The sequence below is a fragment of the Solanum pennellii genome, chromosome 3, assembly GCF_001406875.1.
Source record: "Solanum pennellii chromosome 3, SPENNV200".
NCBI lineage: Eukaryota > Viridiplantae > Streptophyta > Magnoliopsida > Solanales > Solanaceae > Solanum > Solanum pennellii.
Window position 1 is genome coordinate 57,527,422 of NC_028639.1, and position 7,079 is coordinate 57,534,500.

At 28.4% G+C, this 7,079-nt stretch overlaps 6 non-coding genes across 6 annotated transcripts; all 6 read right to left on the reverse strand.

The window, feature by feature from the left end:
• Positions 1-4,848: 4,848 nt before the first annotated feature.
• On the reverse strand, positions 4,849-4,956 carry LOC114076630. The gene has a single exon (XR_003577686.1). It is a non-coding gene; the product is annotated as a small nucleolar RNA Z107/R87 (small nucleolar RNA).
• A 75-nt stretch (positions 4,957-5,031) lies between these two features.
• Positions 5,032-5,124, reverse strand: LOC114076626. Its single transcript, XR_003577682.1, has one exon. It is a non-coding gene; the product is annotated as a small nucleolar RNA snoR31/Z110/Z27 (small nucleolar RNA).
• Positions 5,125-5,198: 74 nt separating this feature from the next.
• Positions 5,199-5,281, reverse strand: LOC114076636. The gene has a single exon (XR_003577692.1). It is a non-coding gene; the product is annotated as a small nucleolar RNA snoR31 (small nucleolar RNA).
• A 38-nt stretch (positions 5,282-5,319) lies between these two features.
• Positions 5,320-5,419, reverse strand: LOC114076618. Its single transcript, XR_003577674.1, has one exon. It is a non-coding gene; the product is annotated as a small nucleolar RNA R30/Z108 (small nucleolar RNA).
• Positions 5,420-5,448: 29 nt separating this feature from the next.
• LOC114076631 lies at positions 5,449-5,555 on the reverse strand. Its single transcript, XR_003577687.1, has one exon. It is a non-coding gene; the product is annotated as a small nucleolar RNA Z107/R87 (small nucleolar RNA).
• Positions 5,556-5,643: 88 nt separating this feature from the next.
• LOC114076617 lies at positions 5,644-5,743 on the reverse strand. Its single transcript, XR_003577673.1, has one exon. It is a non-coding gene; the product is annotated as a small nucleolar RNA R30/Z108 (small nucleolar RNA).
• Between the last annotated feature and the right edge of the window lie 1,336 nt (positions 5,744-7,079).

The window sequence follows — 7,079 nt, forward strand, 5'->3', positions numbered from 1 at the left end:
AAAGAAGAAGAGAAGAAGAAGAAGAATGTGTTCCATGCATTCATCCAAGAGAGTTGCAATTTCATCTATCACTACTACATTATATACATGTGACTAAGAAGCTTCTAGAGTAATCAAAGAAGAACAAAAAATGTGTAACTAACTAACTAACTCACTAAGTAACTAACTAACAGAATTGTTAACAAACTCTTAAAACACTGTTAAGCTAGATAATTAGGATTAGTTATAATTCTCAATAAGTACTCTATCTAAAAATAAATTATCTTATAACTCTGATGAAATATTAAGAATAATATATATTTTAATTTACAATGCCAGTGATCACATAGAAAATCAATTAGCCAATTATATTATACACAAAAATATATATGTTATTTTAGGTTTTGTTCGAAATATTTCATTAATGGGCTGAATTTCAATTTTGGAATTGAAAATTGGAAAATCTATATAACTAGGAAACAAGTGCAATTTGTTCCTACTTTAAAATAATTGTCCAACAAAGCTATAATTACTTTGATAGAAAATTTATACAATTATATTCCATTTCCTATTTCATGCAGAATTAGCTAGAAGTTATATCTGACTATTTTCTTGTAAAATTTATCATAGTTAACTTAATTTAATTTTATTTCACAAATACAAGACTAAATTAAAATATAGTCGCAAAAGAAAAGTTCGAAATTAAAATATAGCCACAAAAATATTAGTTTCAGTTTTTTTTTTCTTTTCCATTCACACTTCTTTATAGGGGTGTACAAAATTGAACTAAACCGCAAATCGAATCAAATTGAAAAAAATCGGACTAGTGATTTGGTTTGACTTGATTTTGTATTGGAAAAATAAAATTCGACTATATTTGGTTTGATTTGATTTTAACTAACTGTAACGACCCTCCTAGTCGTTTTAGGAATTTTTAACCATTATTTTTTTATTAACTTTTTTAATAGATTTTATAAATAATTTATGACTTATAAGAATGAGTGATATGATTTTCAAATTTAATAAAAAAATTATTTTATTGGTAATAATAATAGAAAAAGAACAAAAATAAAAAAGGAAAGGAAATTAAATAAGTAAATTAAATAATAATAATAATAATAATATTTAAAAAGAAGGGCAAAGTGCCCTAAACGGTTGAAAAGTCACTTGACGGTTGAAGATGGATTGAAAATCAACGAACAGACCAAAAAAAATATGCAGAAGAAGAAAAGAAAAGAAAGGGAGAAAAATTGATATTTTCATCTAAGACATCAAGGTAATTATTTTTATCATTTTTATTAAATTTTATGTAATTAGGAGTAGATTTTTAGATTAAAACGTGTATAATTTTATACTAATGTATGAACTTGTAATTATGCATATAAGTCATTATATACTAAATTATTATTATTATTATTATTATTATTATTATTATTATTATTATTATTATTATTATTATATGTTGGTATGTGACGAATTGAATTTTAAGTTGCTGCAATATTGATTTATCAAATCAATGAGTAAGTGTATTCTATGAGTTCCTAGTGAAAAGTTTTAGTGGGTAATCATGAAGTAATTATTATCAATGATTGGGGAAATAGATTGAAGACGAATTGTATAAAAGAACTTAATTAAAGTATATGTGACTTGAGAAAAATTTGGTATCAATCATTGTGTAATTTTGATTAAATTCACAATAAATTATTCATACATGTATAATTCTTGTTTACTGTTTTCAGATGGTGTGACAAAATATTTGTCAAAGTAAATCATGTTACTAATTGAGATTATGGATAGTGATTCGTAAGTAAGAATAGAGATTATGGGTTTGATTTTGGTTTCACAATTTTCTTATAGTTAGCAAGTATAATTCAAATTTTGTTATATTAAGATAGATAATTAAATATTAATGATACTATATTATATGATGTGATAAGATTTATATGATATTTGGAGGATTTAAGAATTAAATCTAGACCTGAAATTTAGCAAATATAAGTCTTGACATATTAACTGAAGTTAACATTCGAAGCTTGATTATAGAATTGGGTGATTTTTTTTTTTAAGTCTAGAGTACTAAATACAGAGTAATGTGGGTGTTGTTAGTCTTGTAATCTTATTGTGATCATTTTTCGAATAGATTTCTTTGAGTTGGAAGTTCAACGAAAGGGGAAGGCTCAAGTTCTGGAGCGAATTATTCTGGAGTGACTGAGACAAGTGGATTTCTAAACCCTTATAAAGTGTATGGAATGCGTGTATTTCCTTGTGGTATATGTTTGAAAATAATGGGACTTGGTGATGGGTTGACTTGTTTACATTGATTAATTCTAATGATGAAAACAAAGGGTAATAAAAGGCAATGTGAATAATTGCTTGTCTGTGATATGTTGATAATAGAGAATGGTTTGAAAGGCTTGTTGAGGCATTGTTGATGTTGTTGTGAATTGTGCAATGTTATGAAAATGGTCATCTCCTCGTTATTTTTGTGAACATGTCATTTGCATTTTTTGAGGCATAACTGTAGTAAGTGTTATGTGCATTGAGAAAGAATGAGAATTAAAGAGGATTTACCATCTCGAGGGTCGTATCGCGTACCGTAATGAATACTATATTTCGAGGGACATATCGCACGCTGTGATGAATACTATATATGGAGGGCCGTATCGCGCGCCGCGATGGTTACTATTATTGAGGATTGTATCGCACGCCGCGATGGATGCATGGACAGATATGTCCCCCATGGGTCCCGAACTGAGAGACAACGAGTGTGTATCACTAGGTCAAACATGCATCATTATACTTGACATTGCATTCCATTGCATTGCACATTCTTATCATTAGTGAACTTGATATTGTGTTTTGCTGATCTTGTGAATTCCTTTATATGGAATTGGTGATTGATGAATACTAAGCTTGTTGTTGAGGATATGTAATTTGTTGAAGTAGTATTGTTGAGGATATGTAATTTGTTAAAATGTTGTTTTTGAGGATATTTAATTTGTTAAAGTGTTGTTGTTGAAGACATGTAATTTGTTAAAGTGTTGTTGTTGAGGATATGTAATTTGTCAAAGTGTTGCTATTGTTGATGATATATAATTTGCCTAAGTATTGTTGTTGAACTATGTGCGCTGTAAATTGTGAGTTGTTAGGTTGGGCTGATTTTTGTGCAGGTTGTAGTTGTGGAGGTTCGGTTGAGTGGTAGGAGTACCCGTATTTCATCCCCTTAGCTTGTGTTGGAGGTTTACTTGCTGAGTACCGTGTGGTTTGGTACTCACCCCTTGCTTCTACAATTTTTTGTAGGTTACTAGCCCGGACTTTTGTGATATATTTTCTTCTTTTCCGAGGCTTTTTGGAGATTTGTGAGGTAGTTGTTTGTCATCTCAACAGACCTTCTTACTCCTGTTTATGATTTTGTTCTACTCTAGAAACAATGTCATATAGACTATATTTTCTTTTGATTCAATTGTAATACTTTAGAGACTTGTATACTTGACAACAAGATTTTGGGGGTATTTCTTTGGCTTATTATAGAATTTCCACATTTTAGTGTAATGGCTTTGAGTTTTACGCTGACTTGTCTTGGTGGAATAAGATGAGTATCATCACGTCCATTTTTGGACACTGACACTAACAAAAACCAAACTCGAGACCAAATCAACCCAACATTATATATGTAATTTTAAAATTTTATTTTATACATAAAAATATTTAGTTTGATATCATTTTAAATATTTCTTATACTATTTCATAATTTTATCTTTTAATATATTATTTAAAGTTTAAAACTTAGAATTCGAAATGGTCCAATAAAGATTATAATGTTGATAATTTTAATAGAACTTAAATCAAAATTAAATTAATACTAATGCAAAAAGAAAATCAATTCAACACTAAGAATGACAATAATATTGAATATTTGTTCTTTAGTATTATATTGGTCTAGACAATTAAAATACATAATATAATTTTAATTTTCCTTCAATATTTAGTAATGTAACTAATACTTATTAAACTTATTTTAGCATGATTTATTACTTTTAAATTAGGATTATTTTCCTTATGACTTTATAATATTTATTTTATATAATGATTTCATTATTATTTTTTATAAAATATTTTTGTGTCATCAATATTCATCTCATATTTTACTTTTTTTAAAAAATATCTAAGATAATTGCATTTGATCTGACTAAAATAATATTGGAGTACAAAATTAATTATATGTTTATATGCAATCTATTCTAGCAATATCCAAAAATTTGAAAAAATTCAAAATTTATTAGCTTGATTTGATCTATATATTTAAATATTTGACATAATGACCAATTCGAGATTAAAAATCCCAAAAAATCTGAATTATTAAAAATAACTTAAAATTATATTTGCACATTCTTTAGATGAAAATGATGTATATAATCACTAGATTATATATGAGTACTTTTATAATAATAAAGATATTATAAATCAAAGAGTTTATTGGGTTTACTCAACAAAGAGTTTATTCCAACTACCGAGCTTACAGTTTACTCCATACACCAGCCAGTTGTGTGGCAATCCTTTTTTAAAGTCGTGCAAAACGTCTTAAGAATAAAGAGTTTGTCTAATTATTTTAAATTAATTGTATTGTTGCTATACAAATATTACAATGTATAAAATGAAACCACCCGCCAGTAGTCCATAGTCTTAAAAATAATTTATTTATTTAAAATTATTGTATTCAAATGTTACAATACAAATATCGCAATGTATAAAACCAAATAAAATATTAAAACAATTGTAGATCATATTGATGCAAATTAATTCATCTCCATTTATGAAGATAAAAAATTATTTGTAAACATCAAAAAAGAAAAATAAATTAAAAAGAAGAATCACTCAGTTCAGCGGGGTACTCGACACGCAAACGAACTCTACAAAATAGAGAAGCCTGCAATCCGGTCTGTTGAGCTTGAATATTATGGAGTCGTCATCATGATTCTTCTTAGCAGTAATAAATTAGGTAAAAGAGTATTTATCAAAAAAATCACATTGTCATATAATTGAATTTATCCATATATCATCAGAACAAAAATTATTTTCATTCACAATCATGTGATTGTGTCCAAAGGTGTCCTAAGATTGATATGTATATCATCATTTGATATATGGCGACACTTCAAACTTACACAAATTGTATCTACCTAAATAAAATTAGTAATAAAAATTGAATATTAACCGTATGTGATTCAGATGCAATAATGTAATCACTAGTATAAAATCAGTCCAAGTGTTGGAATAATAATAGTTGCTTCATCATAATCACCATTTAAAACAATAACAAAAAAACCAAAAAGATTAAGATCATTCAGTAATGGCAAATTAATTTATTGGTTCGATTCTGCCAGCAATTTTCCTCACCGATATCAGAAGAGGGAGCTTAGATATCCTCATAACGATCTCAATTTCACAAATAAATAAATTAAAAAAAAAAGTCACTCAGTTCAGCGGGGTACTCGACACGCAAACTTACTCTAACAATAGAGAAGCCTGCAATCCGGTCTGTTGAGCTTGAATTTCATGGAGTCGTCACCGTGACAATAAAATAGCACAAAAACGAAGAGATTTAAAACGGGAAATGGACAAATAGATCTAAAAAAATAAAGTAGATCTGAGGGAGGACTGAAATTGCTCAGTAGTGGCTAGTTATTATTGGTTCGATTCTGCCAGCAAGTTTCCTCAGCTTTAACTCAGAAGAGGGAGCTTAAGAATCCTCATAGCAAAATAAACCTCCCCAAAAATTTAATCACAAGATCTCAAAAAAATAGATATAAAAAATGTAAGATGTAAGAAGAGAATGCTCAGGGAAGAAGGAGATCGACATGCAAAGGCATAAGCCCCTGACAATCCGGTCTGTTGAGCTTGATCTTTTACAGAGTCTTCATAGCGACTCTTCCTTCTACATCTAAGTAAAACACAAAAAGGAGAAAAATAAGAGGAATTTGTTGGTGCTCACTGTATTGTGTGATGGCAGTGATGGGGGCGGTCACTCTCAATTTATAGAGGTTCTGCTAGGGTTTCTAGGTTTAAGATGAAGAAGCTCTGCGGCTAAACTCTATTAGCGAATGACCGATTCAACCCCGGATTTATCGAAATATTACAAAAAAATTCTCATATTTCTCCTCTGGGCTAAGAATTTTGATAGTCCAATGGGCTACGAATATGAGAGTCCAATAACTTTTCACGAACCACAGACTACGGTGAAGCGGTAATAAGAAATAAATAAATTTATATATTTTTCTTTATAAAAATAGGGAAAAATTATTAAACTGCATAATTTTACTTTATCTATTTTCAATATTTCCCTACTCTTTTATTAAAATTCAAGATTTATTTTTTTATACCCAATGATACTTTACTTACTTTTTACGTAGGAACTCAAAAATAAACTTTTTCCATCCCCTAAATTTCGCTCAAATTTTTACTCCCTAAAATATTCAGTTAAAAATTTAAATTAAATTTGAAATTTAAAAGAATCTTATTCCTATTCATCCGGATTAGAGTCCAAAACAGGTAATCATCTTCTCTGTTATGATTTCTTCCTTTTTATTTTTCCTTTTTTGCATTTTCACTGTCTTTTCTTTTCTAAAAAATCTGTAAAAAAAATTTCAGAATTGAAACCTTCGAAGATTTGAGTTGTAAATCGTTGCATGACCACAAATTCAAGTTCTAGCAAGAGAACTTTTGCAAAGAACAAACATGCATCTACTTCGAAAGACCCAAAAACCCCAAAGAGAAGGGGTAGAAAGGCGGCACCTCCGATTATTCGATCAACACTACCTACGGTATGTACATTTGTATCCCTATCCATCCTGATTTTTGTATCATTTTCATTAGTTTGATAATTGTTTTTTCCATTTAAGTATCGTTTATTTCAAATTTTCATTGTACTCATGGAACACAAAAAAATTTTTTGATACTTTTATGTCTTACACATAAACATTAATGTTTCGTAGATAATTTTTTAAGTATCAGTTTAATATTTTTTGATACGTTATTTTTTGGTCTATTTATATAACGACTAATGAAATATTTAGGTATTTGTGTATCTTTTATGTGTTGCA